The following is a 19,922-nucleotide window of genomic DNA, read 5'->3' as shown; positions in this document are numbered from 1 at the left end:
GTAGCTACTGGCACCCATCTCTAGCTACAAGCTATTACCTCCTAGCTACTCATTACTAGCTCTAACTACAAGCTACTAACCACTAGCGACTAGCTACTAGGTACTAGTTACTAGTTTTAGCTACTTGCTACTAGGTACCAACTAGTAGCCACTGGCACCCATCTCTAGCTACAAGTTATTACCTCCTAGCTACTCATTACTAGCTCTAACTACTAGCTACTATCTCTAACTACTATCTCTAGCTACTAGCTACAAACTTTATCTACTTGCCACTAGCTACTAGATACTAGCTACTACCTCTAGCTACTAGTAACTAGTCACTAGTTCTCGCTACAAGCTACTTTCTACCAGCTACTACCTACTAGCTACAAGCTACAAGTTTTCAGCTACTAGTAACCAGCTCTAGCTCCTAACTACTAGCTCTAGCTCCTAGCTACTAGATCTAGCTCCTAACTACTAGATACTAGCTACTAGCTACTAGCTACTGGCTACTTGCTACTGGCTATTAGCTATTGGCTACTAGCTACTAGCTAATAGATATTAGTTAATAGCTACTAGCTACTAGCTCTAGCTACTAGTTACTACTTACTAGCTTCTAGTTACTAGCTACAAGCTCCCACCTACTAGATCCCAGCTACCAACTCTAGCTACTAGCTACCAGCTTTATCTTCTAGCTATTAGATCGACTACTAGCTACTTACTACTAACCACTAACTACTATCTCAAGCTACTAGCTTCTAACTCTTGCTACTAGCTACAAGCTTCTAGCTACTAGCTATTAGCTACTAGCTCCTTGCTCTAGCTACTAGTTACTAGCTACTATCTAACTAAATTGAACAAAAATAACAAGAGACCAAATTAAATATAGAACATTGACTTTGACACATGGCACACTGATAGCTTGACATGTGGACATTTAAAAAAATAATTTAAAAAAACTAAAAAAAATTAATAAAAAATTAAAAAATTAAAAAAACCCACGAAGTGACAGGTGGCAGTCACTGTTCATGGTCGTTAATGATTTAAACAGTGTTAGCAAAAAAGGACCCAATTGAACAAAATTGACGACAATTGGGACCTATTTGAACACAAAACCAAAATTAAGACTTATTTGACAAAACTTGATGAAAATTTGGACCAAAAAGGTATTTTAACCTAACTTTTTTGTTCAGAAATTATTTCTTCAAATATTTTGCTAATTTAAATTTCTTTGAAATATATGTATTTCTAAATATTTGTTTATCCAGTTTTTATATCTATTTATAGAAATATTTTCTTATATACCATTTTTTTAAGAAACTTATATCTATTTATATATATAGTTTTCCAAAATACTTATTTTTATTAATTTATATCTATTTCTAAACACTTTTTTTTAAATATATCTATTTTTAAAAAATTAATTCTAATTAAAAAATGTGTTTAAAACATCAAATAAACTTAACAAAATTTGATTAAAATGTCTAAATTCACTATAAAAAAAGTAATTTTTACCAGCCATTATTTTATGGCGATTAAATAAATTGTTAGAAATTTTTTTAATTTCTGTTAGTTTTATATACCCATCACAAATACTTTATATTATTTTATGTTATATAGTTTTAGGATATGAAAACGTCGAATGAGAAAAAATCGTGCTACAAAGCTATTCTCCAGGACATGGCAATTGGGATAAATGTTCTTGATTTAGGGTTCCATCTAATATGAACACAGATTGGTGTTTCAATGGCTTCACCAACATCGTTGCTTCAAGAGGCGAAGCATTGTCCGAAGAAACGTCTCTTCCTATGAATTCTTCCACCACTAATTTCGCTCATGCAACTCTTTCTATTGGTAAACTTACTCCACCTTTATGTTTTTATTTATCGAATGTTATTTCTGTTGAGTCAATTCGAGCAACGACTCACTCAAATTTTGGTGATTTTATTTGCTCGGTAAAGTTGAAAAACCCTAACTCAGATTCCCAAAGATTCCCTCTTTCTGACTCATACAAATTGGGATGTATAACTGGAGAATTTGATGGAGAGGAACGAAAATTACAGTTCAGAAGAGGAATGCATGGAGAAATACAGGCATGGAAAGTACCATGCCGTTCGAATCGGCAATGCTTTCAACATGGCTGTTACGTCTTGTAGTCCAAGCTCGGTTAGGACGCTCTCATTTTAGTGCCTCCATTTTTCAATTTCGTTCCTTTGGTTTCCATCTTATAATTGCCCACATTATACTTTTTTTTAATGTTTTTGGACTTCAATCACTCACTAGGTTGAATTGTTAGTTCCTCGTTTTTCGAAAACTCCAGTTGCTTCCTTGTTTCTTGTTATTGTTTTTGTGTTCCAGTTTCTTGTTTTAATAGATAATATATGTGGGAAATGACAAGAGATTTAATAGAACCTTAAATGTAAGGAGCGAGCTAAATGTAAATTATGTGACATTATTTGTTAGGAGTCCCACGTTGAGCGACTCTTATAGCAACAATAACTTTTTGCTAAACATTAAGCATTAAACTATAAATATTATACTATTTCTATCTGCAATTTATTGTCTTTGCTTTTGGTCTTTATTCTTGTCTTGATCTGTTCAAACTCTATTACTAATGTGTTTAGAAATGCAGGTTTGAAAAATGGTTCAAAAATATGTCTTACTTGGCACTTCAAGCCATAAGGGTAAGCTTTTCCATTAATCTTTTTGCTCTGTCCTTTTTCAGTTTATGACTAACATTGTTTGTCTTTTTTTTTTCTTTCTCTGATTCATAGCTTTTAAGAAACTATGTGGTATGTCTCCTTTGAATGATCATCATCCCATCCCATGTAGACATCTTTTAGTGTTGATATATTTATAATTAGTTGGTGAATAAAATTTATAAGAACTAGGTCAAATCATAGTCAGCTAAGAATAAGATATTGAATAGGAGGTTATATGATGAAGATATGTGCCTATATGACAACACTCCTGAAGCCAGGGATGCTGCATTGTCGCATTGGCAGCAATAGCTAAGGAAAAACGTGTTTCAACTACATTTTTGTGTGCTTTAAAATATGATTTTGTTGTTGAGGTTCAAAAAAATATTCCCTTCAACTTCTGTGAAAAATACCCGAGCAAGTGCATCTTCTACAGAGGTAGGTTTACTTTTCTTTTATTTAGTTTTTAGCTCAAGAAATCTGACTTCAGTTTCATTTCATTCATGTGGTGCTCCAAGATTTAGTTGGGTTATGTCTAGTTTGGAAGTTTTCCCTCCCCAGTTTCCTTTTCATGGATCAATCCATCTCCCTCCCACAGGTTTGACAACCATTAGAAAAGTGTGATTCCAATTTTTACCTTAAATTGTCTTGTTACTAAATAAAGTTACTAATACATCAGAAAGTGTCGGTGATGGTTGTATGATGATTCTACAAGCAAGTGATCTACCGTATATCTCTATATCAAGATCTGCTTATATAGATGTCTAGAGATTATCAGAACTTAAGGTAAGTTGTCCTATGTCCCTTGTTTTCATTGTCTATGGTATAAATTCGTGATTTATGTAACCAATTCGCTTTTTTCTAATAACACTTATTATTATTCTAATAAAACCTAGCATTTGGTAACATATTTTACATTGCTTTTGATCAAATTGGCGAATAAGTTTTGTTTCTTACTTAATTTGAGTTGGATGATCTATATATTATATGTTTAAATGCTAATTAATCTTGAAAACTAGTTTCTCTTATGACTGTAGAATAGTGTTCCCACGTGTGTTAGATTTTGTTGCTTTTAATTTTATTTACCTGCAAAGTTTCCTATTTATGAAAACAGGAAGGACATGACCAAGGGACTCAGTATGAAGCACAGTTTCTGAACCAATCTCATCTTCAAGATCAGTACTGCAAAAAAATATTTGAAGAAAGACTCATTAGCTTGTGTTTATAGATATGGGTAAATATTTAATTTTACAATGTATTCTAAAATGATATGCTTAACCTTTTTCATATATATATATATATATATAATATATATATATAAGGATTCTTTTTATTCTAATGGTGTTGATTTGGACATTGCAATAAAAATATTGTAATATTGTATTTATATTGCTTGTTATGGATTATCTTGTCTCATTTCGTTGCAAATTAATGTATGTATGACCCTATGATGTTCAATGCTATTGATAATGAATTTTTATTTTCATCGAACTATAATGTAGTTTCTTAAACTATGAATTTTTATACATGTATATTCTAGCGGTTTTTAGTTACAGATGACGATGTATATTTTAGCGGTTTATACATGTATACTCTAGTGGTTTTTAATTGCAAATAACAATGTATATTCTAGCAATTTTATATATATAGCGACATTTAACTACATATAACACTAGTTTCTTTTTTAGCAACATTACCAGTGTTACGATGAAAACCGCCAAAAGCAGAGCAGTTATTGACATCTGTACAAATGGAGATTAATTTAACCGCTGGAAAGTTTCTTTTAGACGGTTTATAATTGTCAGAAATAACAATTTTGACCGCCATAAAATTCATCTTTTTTCGTAGTGATTAATGATTAAAAAGACTAAATTTATGCAGCAGACTAAATTGGGCCAAAGTTTTAAAGATAGACTAATTCCAATTTGTAGTGAAAGTTAAGGGACCAAAAACATATGTAACCTTTTGAACTTCAATATACGTTGGATGGTAATAAAAAAAACACATGGCAATTACATTAAATTATTATATTATAGTAAATAAAATTTATTTATACAGTTATAGTGATAAAATTACACGTATGATAATCAGTTAGAAAATAAAAATAAGGTTAAAATACATTTTTGGTCCCAAGTTTTGTCAAGTTTTATCAAATAAGTCCTAATTTTGGTTTTATGTTCAAATAGGTCCCAATTTTCGTCAATTTTGTTCAATTGGGTCCTTTTTTTGCTAATACCGTTTAAATTATTAACGGCCATGAACAGTGACGACCACGTGTCACTTCGTGTTTTTTTTGAATTTTCTTTTTTAAAATTTTTTATTTTTTTTTTATTTTTTTAATTGTCCACATGTCAACCATAATCGTGCCACATGTCAAAGTCAATGTTCTATATCCAATTTGGTCCCTATATTTATTATTTTTGTTCAATTTAGTCCCAAATTTACCAATTTTTTTTATTATTTATTATTTTTGTTTAAAATTGACCAATTTTGTCCCTATTGAAGATGTGACCAAATTTAATTTTTATATCAAAGTTATAATGATGTGAATTTTAATATATTATATAAAAATATTTAATAAATAATGTGAATTTTAATATAAAAATTAAATTTGGTTTCAATTTAGAGAGGGACAAAATTGGTTCATCTTAACAAAAATTGAGACTAAATTGAACAAAAATAACAAATATAGGGATCAAATTGAATATAGGACATTAACTTTGACACGTGGCTCGCTGCTAGGTTGACACGTGGACATTTAAAAGAATTGAAAAAAAATAAAAAATTTAAAAAAAATCAAAAAAACCACAAAGTGACATGTGGCAGTCATTGTTCATGGCCGTTAATGATTTAAACGGTGTTAGCAAAAAAGGACCCAATTGAATAAAATTGACGAAAATTGGGACTTATTTGACAAAATTTTTACGAAATTTGGGACCAAAAAGATATTTTAACCTAAAAATAGTCAACGACGGATCTACGTTGTGACATAGGGGCCATGGTCGCCCCAAATTTTTTTATATTTATATTATTTATTATAATTTTTAACATACTTTTTAAAAATTTAATATTTTTAATATACCAATACATAAGAAAAAGTTTTTTTATTGTCAACATTTATTTTTCAATTTGACCTTCAGAATATTTTTTAAATAAAAATAATTGTTTTCTTAATATTATTTTTTAAGTGATCATATATTTAATTTAATAATCTTTTTATTTAATGTTTTTAAAATTCCATCACTATAAATGAAAATTAATTATAATAAAATTATAAAAATTATTTATATTTAATTTTATAATTATAATTATAACAATAAAAATAATTATCATTTTATCATTTTTTATTATCATACAAAAATAAACACAATGTTTTTACTGGTTTATATAAAAAATTTGAGATTTCTCTTTTGGTTTTTAATAAGTCTTAGGGAAAAGTAGGGAAAAGTCCATTTCCAAGAGGCGTTGTTGCGCAGGAAAGGTAAAGTGGTTGGTTATGAGAGAATGACATACAGTTGGATATTACTTAATGCTAATATGTTGTTGATTGCATGTTTTGGTTTTAGGAACAAGTTTCTGGTTGTTATCTTTGATGAGTTATGCATATGTTCGAATCAGGCAAGGTGAGTTTTATGTGTGGGTAATATAATGTTGCATGATATCACAATATGGTTGTTTTTCTATATGAGATTATTTGTGTTAAAGGTATGTAACAATTTCATGTTATTATATAATTATTTGGTGGTTGTTTTGTTTTGATAAATTTAAATAATAATATGGATTTTATATATATATATATATATATATTAGTTGATTTGCGGGTTATAATTTTGTTTAAAAATATTGTGAAAGTAGATAAGGTATAAAGCTATGTGTGAAAGAATTTAGAAAAAAAAGAAAAGTTGTACGTTAGATTATATTTTTTTATGAATATTTCACTTACGTTAATTCAAGGATGATTTTGTTTTCTCGGTATAAATATTTTTTTAGAAATATGATGTTTTTATTTTATATTTATAGTGAATGTTTTATGTGTGCAAATTTATTTGGTGTGAGACTCTTAGTTTATCATCTAGGTGTGCGCAAATTTTAGGTAATGCATATTATTTTACTTTTCTAAGTAGATAACTTTTTAGGACGAAAATTTTTTAAGTTGAGGAGAAAAAGACCTGGAAAAAAAATTAGAATAAAGAGAAAAACATGAAAAAATATGAATGGCGTGATTAAAGTTGTGAATTTTATTTAAAATTAATTATTTTATTTAATTATGAAATATGGAATAATTATTTGAAAGATTTAAGCTATTGTTTTATTTATTTTAATTATTAATATTATATTTAATATGGAAGACATGTGTTTATATATTTATGGTACATAAAACATAAAGAGAGATTAATTGGCTTGGTGGTTAAAGGGCTTGTCTATTAGTCATGATTGTGTGGGTTTGACCCTAATTGGAAAGCAGAATATGTTTGCTTATATGATTTTCTTCTTTTCTTTTGTTATGGGGACCACGTAAATTCCATTAGTTTTTCTCTCTCCATTGGTCACGTGTAGCAGGACGTTTTTATTCTAAAACTAGTTTCATGGTGCTTGTTGTTATGCTAAAATCCAAAAAATCAAAGAAATATAAACGACCAAATCTTAGGTTATTATTTTAAGTATATCAATATAAAAGATTAGGAATGAAAGGGAATGAAATTTATATAGGTTTAAAAAGGTTGGGGTTTTAGGGGAGGAGAAACAGCAAGAAGAGGGAATAGAGAAACCGTGATTGAGAGTTGTGGTGGCCAAACGTGATAGTTTTAAAATGGTGAGTTTATCCAAGAAGGGGAGATTAAATTGACTTTATAAATTTTTTTTGAAAGCTTAAACTCTTTTTCAATTGAATCTAATGGACTGGAAAATTTGGATGTAAATGCAGCAGACCAATACACTTTCAGTCAATTAAAATATAAAACAACAGACTAAATTGTTCTTGATGCTATGAAACAGTCAATTAAAAATACAAATCAATCGGCTAAAATACTGGAGAATTATGCAGAATGCAGAATTCGTGAATTCAACTCAAACAGCAATCTTTTACATACAAGACATGTTCCAATCAGTATTTATAACAAGTATAAAGCCTCAGATTACACAAGAACACATTAAATCATACCAAAGATCAAATTGCTTAGTTTTCTTGAGTTTTTAAAGAGTTTCAAAGAGAATGAGATGAGGGAAAGAAGAATGCACAACTGTTTTTATACTGGTTCACTCAATCACAGAGCTACATCCAGTTTTCCAGGACTATATTCAAATGTTTACAAATCAAACACCAAGATTACACTTTTGAACACAAAGCACACAAGATTTTTGACTCACACAAAAATCTAGAACCTCAACCTACAAGAATCACACTTGCAGACCTGAAATCACATCAGGCAAACCATCCAGAGACACAAAAACATCCAAACCCGATGGTGGTTGTCCCTAGCACACCATACATGTGTTCTTCAAGCTACTCACAAGCCAAAATGCCTCTAAGATCAACCAAGATCTTCAAACACGAGTTGCAGCTATGTATTGCAGAGAGAGAACGCTTCCCAGAGATGAATGACACGATTTCGTTCAGAAAAACTCAGATTTGCACATCTGCTCGCGAAAACACAGCTTATATAGTCTGGTTTAAGTGAAAATAGTCGATTGAATTTTCTGTACAGTCAGCTGATTTCACTTGACTTTAGTGAAATCAGTCGATTGAAAAATAATTCAATTGACTGAATACATTCATACAAGAAACTATATACAGCAAGCCTTTTAACCTGTTAAAACCCATTTTAACAAATTAAAAGAGATACGCTAAGGCACACAAGACATCTAACCTATGTCATATAGCCTATCAACAATGTATAACACTAACACAGTACATTTAACATGTTATATACAAATTTAACACACTAAAACTTAATCTTCAAGAGGATCTTCATCAATCTTCATCAAGCACTTAAGATCTTCATGCACATGGCTTTATCAATTCTTTGCTTCAAGCTTGCTTCTGCCAACAATCTCCCCCTGAATTGATGAAGCCAACACCCTCGAGTTGAATTGATGAGCTAAGATCCATAGAGAAACCTGAAAAAGCTTTTGCATACAAGATACCAATAGTCCAAATATACAACCAAGCAAAAGCACACAAGCATACGTACATATCACATATGCATATGCTCCCCCTATCATTAATAATATGATTTAACTTCATATTTTTTATTAAGTTTGCAGTATTATATGATTAGAATAGATTTATTTCAGGTTTTCCAATTTTGACACAATTTTACTCAATTTGCACTCATTTTTCTCTCCCTTTCAATTCATCAAATGAAAGTAAATGCATAAATCCTTTTGCAAAGATGAAAATTTTCATTAAAGCATTAACATAGGGGTGTACCAGAGCACCTGGCACGAATACAAACACACTAAAACAAAAATAGAAATGATAGATACATCATGAAGCTAAAAACTGATATGATTAGTCAACTGAAATGAGAAAATAGCCAACTAAAATACTGGAACAGACAGCAGACACACAAAATGCAGCACGAAAATGCAATGCATGACCTATGAGCCATCCCCTTCACTCATTCCTAGGGTTGTCTCTATTGTAGACATTGGAGAGGAGGTCATGAATGTTATGGAGTTGGTAATCCAAGTCTTGGAACCTTGTTGTGCAATATGCATGATGTGCATTTTGAGCCATGTTGAGGTCTTGAAGCTGGTTGAGAACCATTCTCTCATTGGGAGTATGTAGGTCCAGTATTCTCAAGAGGGTTGTACAACTCAATTGCCATTGGCTGAGGTTCATCTTCCTCTTGGTTTCCTCCACTAGTTCCCGCTTCATGATCATTTGCTCCAACTTCAATATTTACGCCTTGATCTCCTTCAACTAGCCAAGTGTTGCCTACCTTGGTGAATCCCATCTTGTGCATATTCAGTGTGGAAACATGATTGAGAAGGCCAGTTGACTCCTTAAGCTCCCCTTCCACATCCACACCAAAATGCTCAATGAACTTGGAGATGAGCACCACATATGGAAGCTTGAAATCCGTGAGCCTCTTTGCTTTCATCATATGGTCACAGATTGTGTATGTCCAGTCCACCATCACCCCATTTTGAATGCAGTACATCACCACTAAATCACCTTCATTCAAGGTAGCATGGTTGCTCCCCCTAGGCATGATGATTTTGGTCACCACCATGGCTAGCAACCTTTCCTCCACACTAAGCCTTCCCACATGGAAATTTCTAGCTTGCTCACCTTGGTTTTACACATTGATTGAAGTATTGCACCTTGTTGAACTCATCCACTGCACTAGTTTCACCTTTGCGGACTTGCACACCTCTTTGCCTTAGACCAGTCACATCCTTCCATGTTTGCCTAGTGATTTCCATTTCCACACCTTTGACACTTGATTTGAGAACAACATTGCTAAACTTGAGGTTGGCATAGAATACCTTTACCAAATCTGGATACATCTTACCCGAAAGCTCAAGGAAAGTTTTCAATTTTTGAGCTTTGAGATGTTATTCAAGGTTGCCAAAGTTTTCTGCTCTTAGCCATGACATACGAATCACCTTAGGAAGAATGATTTGCTTCCTATTGATCTCAATCAAGAAGGTTTGAATTTTGTCCTCATGACCTTCAAACCATATCTCAAGTCTTCCTTGATTCATAGCATTTGAAGAAGATGGAGTAGGTAGAGTGGAGCTTTCATCATCTGAGGGGGCAGCTCGTGCTCTTATAGGCATGGTGAAAAGTAGGTTTGGCTCTTACTAGAAAATGAGAATGCCAATGCATGATGCTTATGCAAGTATTTATAGAATCAACAGGTTGATTTTCAAAATCAGTCAATTAAATCGTGCAGATTTTCTGGTTTCAATGCAGTACAGGAAATAACAACAATTAAATGTGAGAGGAATCTGAATCAGAGATGCGGTGATGTGTTTCCCATGCGTTTTATGATCAATCCACTCACAAACAGTTCACATCTAATGCATGCACATTGAAAATCATGTAATTAAAGCACTTTATGGTCAATGCAATCTAAAAGTTGATTTTAGCTGATGTAATAGCTGTTACAACTGCTGCTACAGTCCAAAAATAGTCATGTGATGCATACTTTGACTAGGTCAATTAATTAAAATCAATTCAAGCAATTCCACATTAGCATAAGTGATTTTAACACATAAGAATACAGAGTTAGTCGACTAAAATTGTACCAGAAAACTGATTTTTGGTGCAGTGGCAGTTTTAAGTAAAATCTGTGTTAAATTTGCAGTTTTAACTGACTAAAATTTTCAGATTTCACAAAATTCACACCAGACCAATTTGAATCAAATATATGTGTTGTTTTGTGAGATTTAACATATTGAAACAGTTCCAGAAAACAAATTATGCAGATTTTGACATTTTAAATGAAATCTATGTGTTGAAATTGCAAATTTAGCTGACTGAAATACTGACAGTTTTCAAATTATGCAGATTTTTGTCATTTTAAGTGCAGCACATACATGATCTAATAAGATTAACAAGACAAACAGATATCAACATATATTCTTCATCTCAAGAACACCTAATTCAGTTCTAAGCTTATTAAATCTATCATGTGCAAGTGGTTTAGTGAATAAATCCGCCAATTGATTTTTAGTTTTCACAAACATGATTTCAATATCACCTTTTTGAATATGATCTCTTATGAATTGATGCCTGATTTCAATGTGTTTAGTTTTAGAATGCTGGATTGGATTCTTAGTTAGGTTGATTGCACTTGTATTATCACAATAAAGAGGTACCTTCTCTAGCTTTACACCATAATCCATAAGTTGATGCTTCAACCATATGCTTTGAGCACATGCATGTCCAGCTGCTATGTACTCAGCATCAGCTGTAGAGAGTGCTACACATGCTTGCTTCTTGCTATTCCATGAGATTAGGCTTGATCCAAGTAGATGGCATGTGCCACTTGTGCTTTTCCTATCCAATTTGCACCCTGCATAGTCAGAATTTGAAAAACCACTAAGAACAATATTAGATTCATTAGGATACCATAATCCAACATTAGTTGTCCCTTTCAGATACTTGAGAATCCGTTTTGCAACTTTGAAGTGTGATTCCTTTGGATTGGATTGAAACCTAGCACACAAGCCAACACCAAATTGTATATTCGGTCTACTAGCAGTTAGATATAGCAAGGAACCAATTAACCCTCTATATTTGGTTGAATCAACTTGGTTTCCAGCCTCATCTGCATCCATAAGGTAGTTTGTAGCAATTGGAGTGACAGCCTCTTTGGAATCCTCCATTTTGAACTTTTTCGGTAGATCAAAACAGTATTTTGACTGGCTTAAAAATTTTCCATGCTTGAGTTGCTTCACTTGTAGCCCTAGGAAGTAGGTTAGCTCACCCATCATAGACATCTCAAATTCTCCCTGCATAGCTGCAACAAACTCTTCACACATGGAGTTATTATTTGATCCAAAGATTATATCATCTACATATACTTGACCAAGTATTACATCACTTGCATGCTTTCTAATGAAAAGTGTTTTATCAACAACACCTCTAGCATATCCTTTAGATAAAAGAAAGTTACTTAACCTCTCATACCATTGTCGTGGTGCTTGCTTCAAACCATATAAAGCCTTTTTCAATTTGAAAACATGATTAGGATAGAGGTGATCTTCAAAACCAGGAGGTTGTGATACATACAATTCTTCATTTAAGAAACCATTCAAGAATGCCCTTTTCACATCGATTTGAGAAAGTTTGAAATTACACATGCATGCATATGCTAACAATAACCTCACAGCTTCTAGCCTAGCTACAGGTGCATATGTTTCATCAAAATCAATGCCTTCCTCTTGATTATAACCTTTAGCAAGTAGCCTAGCCTTATTCCTAACTATATTACCATTTCATCCATTTTATTCCTAAACACCCATTTTGTACCAATCACATTCATTGCATCAGTTTTAGGAACAAGAGACCACACATAATTCCTAGTGAATTGATTAAGTTCATCTTGCATAGCAACAACCCAATTACTATCACACAATGCATCATTCACATTCTTAGGTTCAATTTGAGAAACAAATGCAACATGTTGAAATAATGCAAGCTTGCGTCTAGTGGATACTCCATGTTCTATGTCACCAATTATGTTGTCCTTTGATAATCCTTTGGGTTCAATCCACTCCTTGGGTAAATTACTGTCTGCAGCTTTTTCAGTCGACTGAATTTCCTTTTCAGCTAACTGATTTCCTTCAGCAGATTCCAATTCTGCAACAGATTTCTTCTTCAGTGCTATTTCTTCTTCATCTGCAATCTTAGGCACATGATCTTGTAATTTTGGGTTAGTTTCATCAAAACTATATACATTCATACCAGAAACTATATACATCAAGCCTTTTAACCTGTTAAAACCCATTTTAACAAATTAAAAGAGCACACTAAGGCACACAAGACATCTAACCTATGTCATATAGCCTATCAACAATGTATAACACTAACACATTACATTTAACATGTTATATACAGATTTAACACACTAAAACTTAATCTTCAAGAGGATCTTCATCAATCTTCATCAAGCACTTAAGATCTTCATGCACATGGCTTTATCAATTCTTTGCTTCAAGCTTTCTTCTGCCAACAAAACGTAGGTTTAGAGGAACCAATCTAAGTAGGGGAAGTTTGACCTTGTCTCTTTTCTCTTTTTGTGTGTTGGTTAAACTTTGTAGTGTTTGCATGGGATTATGGTTTCTTTGTTCAAGTTTATGATACATATGCATTGTGCTCCTTGTCGTTCATGTGTTGAGACCTTGCATTGCAGCATTTATGTTTCCTTTTTTGTTTTATTCATAGTCCATGATCATGGTGTGCATGTTTTATGAATTATCCTGGAGTTTCATTACGTATGGATCATAGTACTAAAATTCTTTTTTATATATTATTATTTGTAGTTAGCTTACCCCTATTGTTTGTTTGTGTGTTTGTTGTATGTGTGATGATCGTATAACATGTGTGTTATATGGAAACAAATGATATTGCACATAATTTTGGCATGGAGTAGAATGACGAGAGGTTGGGGATGAACTTGGAAGTTTCTTATAATTTATTTAGTTGATTTAAATCAAATACTGAAGACTATGTAATTTTCTTGTTTGCAAATGTTGTTTGAATTTTTTTTTAAACAAACTGACGTTTTGAACTATGTAATTTAAATCAGGTTAAAAGTTTTTTATTAGTATATTTTAAATGATAATCCTTTTATGCTAAACACGTTCATTTATTAACTTTCCGTGACATCCCAAAATTGGGGTGTTACATTTTTTGTATCAGAGCCTAGTTTTCGAAAAAACTTTGGGATTGTGGGGAGTGTGCTCGTTTAGTTGATGTTGTGTGACTCTGAGTGGTGTTATTGATTGTATTTAATTGTTTTTTTTGTGTTATATGAAGATAAAGGCAATAATTTTTTTTGGTTTGGAATGTTGTTTGGAACTTTAAGGTTGTTGACTGAAGAAGAAAACAAGTTCATGGTCGATTATTGTAATTGGATTACAAGTGCAAAATTTTCTTTGTTATAATGAATTTGGAAGTTGTGAAATTTTTGGGTTGGATGATCTCTTGAGGTAAGAATACTTTTAGGTGTTTTAAGGTTTTATAATCCAAGTATTACATTGATTTGGTGTTGGGTAAGTTTGGTTGCATATTTTGGATGTTTGGACATGATGATGATGTGTGCTTACTTATATAATTATGAGAATTATACGGGTATATATATGGTATGATGTGGCATGATATGATATAGTTGTATGATGAGTTGAGGTATGTTGATCATGGGAGGAGATATTGCATGCGTGTGTATAGATACATGATAGTTTGTTTAGTGGTATTTACCCGGTCTGTATGGTATGATTGGTGATGTTGGTGTGATGCATGCTTGGGTGAGATGCTATGTTTAGTGAATGCTATGGTGATGAAACATGTTATACTTGATTGTGGATGCGGTGTATAGTATAAATTCTCTCATTTCTGTAAAACCAAATTGCACTTTTACTCAAAGGACTTTGGTGAGTCGAGTAGAAGGGGTTGCACTTTTACCCATTGGACTTTGGTGAGTCGGGTAAAAGGGGCAGGTTACACTTTTGGTGAGTCGGGTAAAAGGGATTTTGTTCCACTGTAAGACTTTGACTTAAGCTTAGTAATAGTGCTTTTATCGGGATTTGATGAGCAGGTAAGGGTTGTTACTTGTAAGTCTAAAGGAAAGCAAGTGGGAAGTTCTCACCAAGAGGCATTGGTGCGCAAGGGGAGAAGTTCTTTCCAATAGGCTTTGGTGCATAGGAAAGGAAAGTAGTTGGGTATGAGAGAATGGTATACAATGTGATGTTATCTGATGAATGAATTAGGTATCTGTTATGATTATGAGTTATGATATACATATGTGTACGTATGTGATGGGACAGTATGAATTCTCTATTAATTGTAAACCCATAATGGTTCTTTTACCTAGAGGGCTTTGGTGAGTCAAGGTAAAAGGATTTATTTCGATCATAAGTCTTTGACATGAACTTAGCATGAGTGCTCTTACCGAGTTTTGGTGAACAGGTAAGGATTGTTGCTTGTAAGTCTTAGGGAAAAGTAGGGGAAAGTCATTTCCAAGAGGCGTTGTTGCGCAGGAAAGGTAAAGTGGTTGGTTATGAGAGAATGACATATAGTTGGATATTACTTAATGCTAATATGTTGTTGATTGCATGTTTTGGTTTTAGGAACAGGTTTCTGGTTGTTATCTTTGATGAGTTATGCATATGTTCGAATCAGGCAAGGTGAGTTTTATGTGTGGGTAATATAATGTTGCATGATATCACAATATGGTTGTTTTTCTATATGAGACTATTTGTGTTAAAGGTATGTAACAATTTCATGTTATTATATAATTATTTGGTGGTTGTTTTGTTTTGATAAATTTAAATAATAATATGGATTATATATATATATATATATATATATATATATATATATATATATATATTAGTTGATTTGCGGGTTATAATTTTGTTTAAAAATATTGTGAAAGTAGATAAGGTATAAAGCTATGTGTGAAAGAATTTAGAAAGAAAAAAAAAGTTGTATGTTAGATTATATATTTTTTATGAATATTTCACTTACGTTAATTCAAGGATGATTTTGTTTTCTGGGTATAAATACTTTTTTAGAAATATGAGGCTTTTATTTTATATATATAGTGAATGTTTTATGTGTGCACATTTATCTAGTGTGAGACTCTTAGTTTATCATCTAGTTGTGTGCAAATTTTAGGTACTGCATGATGTTTTACTTTTCTTAGTAGACAATTGTCGAGGATGAAAATGTTTTAAGTTGGGGAGAATGTAAGACTTGAAAAAAAATAGAATAAAGAGAAAAATATGAAAAAATATGAATGGCGTGATTAGAGTTGTGAATTTTATTTAAAATTAATTATTTTATTTAATTATAAAATATGGAATAATTATTTGAAAGATTTAAGCTATTGTTTTATTTATTTTAATTATCAATATTATATTTAATATGGAAGACATGTGTTTATATTTTTATGGTACGTAAAACATAAAGAGAGATTAATTGGCTTGGTAGTTAATGGGCTTGTCCATCAGTCATGATTGTACGGGTTCGACCCTATCTGGAAAGCAAAATATGTTTGCTTATATGATTTATTATTTTTCTTCTTTTCTTTTGTTGTGGGGCCCACATAAAAGATTAGGAATGAAATTTATATAGGTTTAAAAAGGCTAGGGTTTTAGGGGAGGAGAAACGACAAGAAGAGGGAATAGAGAAACCGTGATTGAGAGATGCGATGGCCAAACGTAGGTTTGGAGGAACCAATCCAGGTAGGGGAAGCTTGACCTTGTCTCTTTTCTCTCTTTGTGTGTTGGTTAAACTTTGTTGTGTTTGCATGGAATTATGATTTCTCTGTTCAAGTTTATGATGCATATGTGTTGTGCTCCTTGTCGTTTATGTAAGACCCGAAAAAATTAAATAAATAAATATTTATGTAATAAATGATGGCGTGAATCCCTAAGTTCATTAATATGAATAGAGAAGACAAGGAGCAATGGTAGCTCAAGTGGTTAAAAGTACTTGACTATTATGAGAGGACTTAGGTTCAAGTTCTGTGTATGTCATTAGCATATTAATTTAATTGTTTTATTATTTTATTAATATGTTTGATCAAGGTGTGTGATAATATAATCCTAGAAGGTTAGGATTTATCATGAAACATGAATTGGTTAAATGGTTGTGCAATTGTTTGGTAATTGAGTTAGGGTAGGTTTGCACCTTGGCTAGCATAATTTAGCCTTGACTTATTTGTCTTTTTTTTTTTTTTTGGTTCTACAATGTTAGGGAAAACCTAGAAACCCTAGTAGCTGTTAGAGAAACCAAAGAGGCATGAAATAATCTGTTACACTACAATGAACTCACATGTTAATGGTGTTAATTGTTATTTTCGTTTTGAGTAATTAAGGGAGAATTAATAAGGCTAATAATGGATAAAAGGGATGAGAGTGGTGCTCTTGGGAAGGCATTTTTGTGTGGCTACCAAAAGGGAGTTTTAGGAGAGTGTTAGAAGGCTGGAAGGAGTGCCCAAGGGTGGAGATCAAATGGGAGATCAATTATGGTGTAAGGAAGGATTCTAAGAGTACTTTTGGAGCCAGAATTACAGGTTAGGGGAGCTGTCATTTCTTGTTTTAAAGATATTATATGCAATTGTGTTATATATTGATGCATGAAAGTTTTCTCCTGAATCAAATTCTTGCATCGTTTAACTTCTTGATATTTGTCGTATGTGGTTTTAGAGAGAGTATGTGTGTGCTTGTGGTTTCCATTGTATTGAGTTCTCTTTGTGACCTAAACATTGCTATGATTATCATGATTCTTCTTTTTGGCTTTTGTGACCCAATTATTACTATGATTATCATGATTCTTCTTTTTGGCTTTTGTGACCCAATCATTGCTATGATTATCATGATTCTTCTTTTTGGCTTGACGAGATGTTAGAGTTTTTATTCTAAATACGACACACTTAATATTATTCTTATTATTAATTTTATTTCATTTTACCATTATTATTATTATTATTACTATTATTATTGTTATTTTGAATATTATTATTATTATTATTATTATTATTTATTTTATTTTATTTTACTATTATTATTACAATTACCATCATTTTTATTTTTATTTTTATTTTTATTTTACTATTATCATTATTATTATTTTGATTATTATTATTAATATCATTTTATTTTATTTTATTTTATAATTATATTTATTTGTATTGTTATTTTATTTTATTTTATTTTACTGTTATTTTATTATATTGCTTTTATTATTATTGTTTTGTTTTATTGATGATTTTATTATCATTATTATTATTTTTTTATTATTGCTTTATTTTATCATTATTATTATTTTATTTTATTAATATTACTGTTTTATTATTATTGCTTCATTTTACTTTATTTTATTATTATTTTTATTATTGTTATTATTTTTAAAATTTCGTTTTATTATTATTATTACTATTATTATAATAATTATTATTTATATTACTATTATTATTGTTTGTATTACTATTTTTATTTTTATTATTATTATTTTGCATTTTGTTTTATTTTATAATTATCTTTTTTATTATTATTATTATTATTATTATTATTATTATTATTTTATTTTATTTTACTATTATTTTATTATTATTGTTATTATTATCATTGTTTTGTTTTATCGATGATTTTATCATTATTGCTTTGTTTTATCATTATTATTATTTTATTATTATTATTTTATTTTATTAATATTACTGTTTTGTTATATTTCTTTCATTTTATTATATTATTATTTTTATTATTATTATTTTTATTTTTAAAATTTCGTTTTATTATTGTTATTATAATAATTATTATTATTATTATTTTATTATGTTTATTATTATCAGTTTTTTATTTAATTTATGATTTTATTATCATTATTATTTATTATTATTGCTTTATTTTATTTTTATTGTTGTATTATTTTATTATTATTATTTTATCTCATTATTTTATGTGATTAGTAATATTGTTTTACTATTATTGTTTCATTTTATTTTATTATTATTTTCATTATTAGTTTTTTTACTTATATTGTTTCGTTTTATTATTATTATTATTATTATTATTATTATTATATTATTGTTTTTGTTTTTTTATTATTCATTATTACTATTTTATTGTTCGTGGAATATTTTGGGGAAATGATTATGTGTTCTTCCTGGTTTGTATATTATTTGATTGGCCAGGACTGCGTGTTAGGTATAACACTTTGTTTTGATGGTTTTATGTGGATTTATTGTGATTCTCTGGGATGTATAAAAGCAAGAATATGGTTGTGTTTGATGTATGACCATGTGATATTGTGTAGTTGAGTTCAACTTAATGATATGAAAGTCTATTTACTTGTCATGGATGCATGTTTTGCGTGAACTGAGTGTCTTATGTAAATAGGTTCATTGGAACCTATTCTAGAGTGCCAAATACCAGTAAATTACCAGTTACTGGTGTGCGTCTAGCGGAACCGTGTAAATCGCTAGGAGATAGGCCACAAAGTGAACTCTGGAGTAAAACCCAAGAGTTAGTGTCTGGCGACGCGGGACAAGCCACTAGGCGATAGAGTCCCAAAACAGTGGCAGTGGCCACTGGACGTGCGTGGTGCTTAGTGGTAGGGTTGGTTTCGCCAGGCGAGAGTGGTGTTGCAGAAGCACTAGCAGGCGCTTGGCGCCTGGCGGCGTGGGAGACCCACCAGGCAGTCTGGAACCAAGTTTCGCCTAGCGACACGAGAGGTGCGCCAGGAGGTTTTGGGTGCAGAGTTGGATGGCGAGGAGGATTTCTACACCGCTTTGGATGGAGGTCATGAGGCGATGCTTTGTTGGGGGCCGAGTTACGAGTGTAACTTGTATTAGGGTAACACGTGGCCACTCGAGGTTGTACCCTGGTGGTTTTGGAAGTCCAATGGAGTGTGCAAGATCGTGGCAATTTACGACGAGGTTCCAGAAGATTTGATCTTTTGGCGTGCATGTTTTATGAATTATCCTGGAGTTTGTTTACATATGGATTATAGTACAAAAATTCTTTTATATATATTATTGTTTGTGGTTAGCTTACCCC

At 31.3% G+C, this 19,922-nt stretch overlaps 1 long non-coding RNA gene across 2 annotated transcripts; it reads left to right on the top strand.

Moving 5' to 3' along the window:
• The first annotated feature begins 1,605 nt into the window (after window positions 1–1,605).
• Window positions 1,606–4,011, top strand: LOC114192637 (uncharacterized). 2 transcript variants are annotated; one of them, XR_014996674.1, is made up of 5 exons: window positions 1,606–1,833; window positions 1,941–2,145; window positions 2,612–3,276; window positions 3,358–3,464; window positions 3,793–4,011. It is a non-coding gene; the product is annotated as an uncharacterized LOC114192637 (long non-coding RNA). The 2 variants fall into 2 exon arrangements; XR_014996673.1 differs by having other exon boundaries at window positions 1,941–3,276.
• The last annotated feature ends 15,911 nt before the right edge of the window (window positions 4,012–19,922 follow it).

This window comes from Vigna unguiculata, chromosome 7 (assembly GCF_037176805.1).
Source record: "Vigna unguiculata cultivar grain cowpea cultivar isolate G323 ecotype 2 chromosome 7, ASM3717680v1, whole genome shotgun sequence".
NCBI classification, from domain to species: domain Eukaryota; kingdom Viridiplantae; phylum Streptophyta; class Magnoliopsida; order Fabales; family Fabaceae; genus Vigna; species Vigna unguiculata.
The sequence above is the reverse complement of the archived record's forward strand: the minus strand, read 5'-3'. Positions and strand labels throughout refer to the sequence as shown.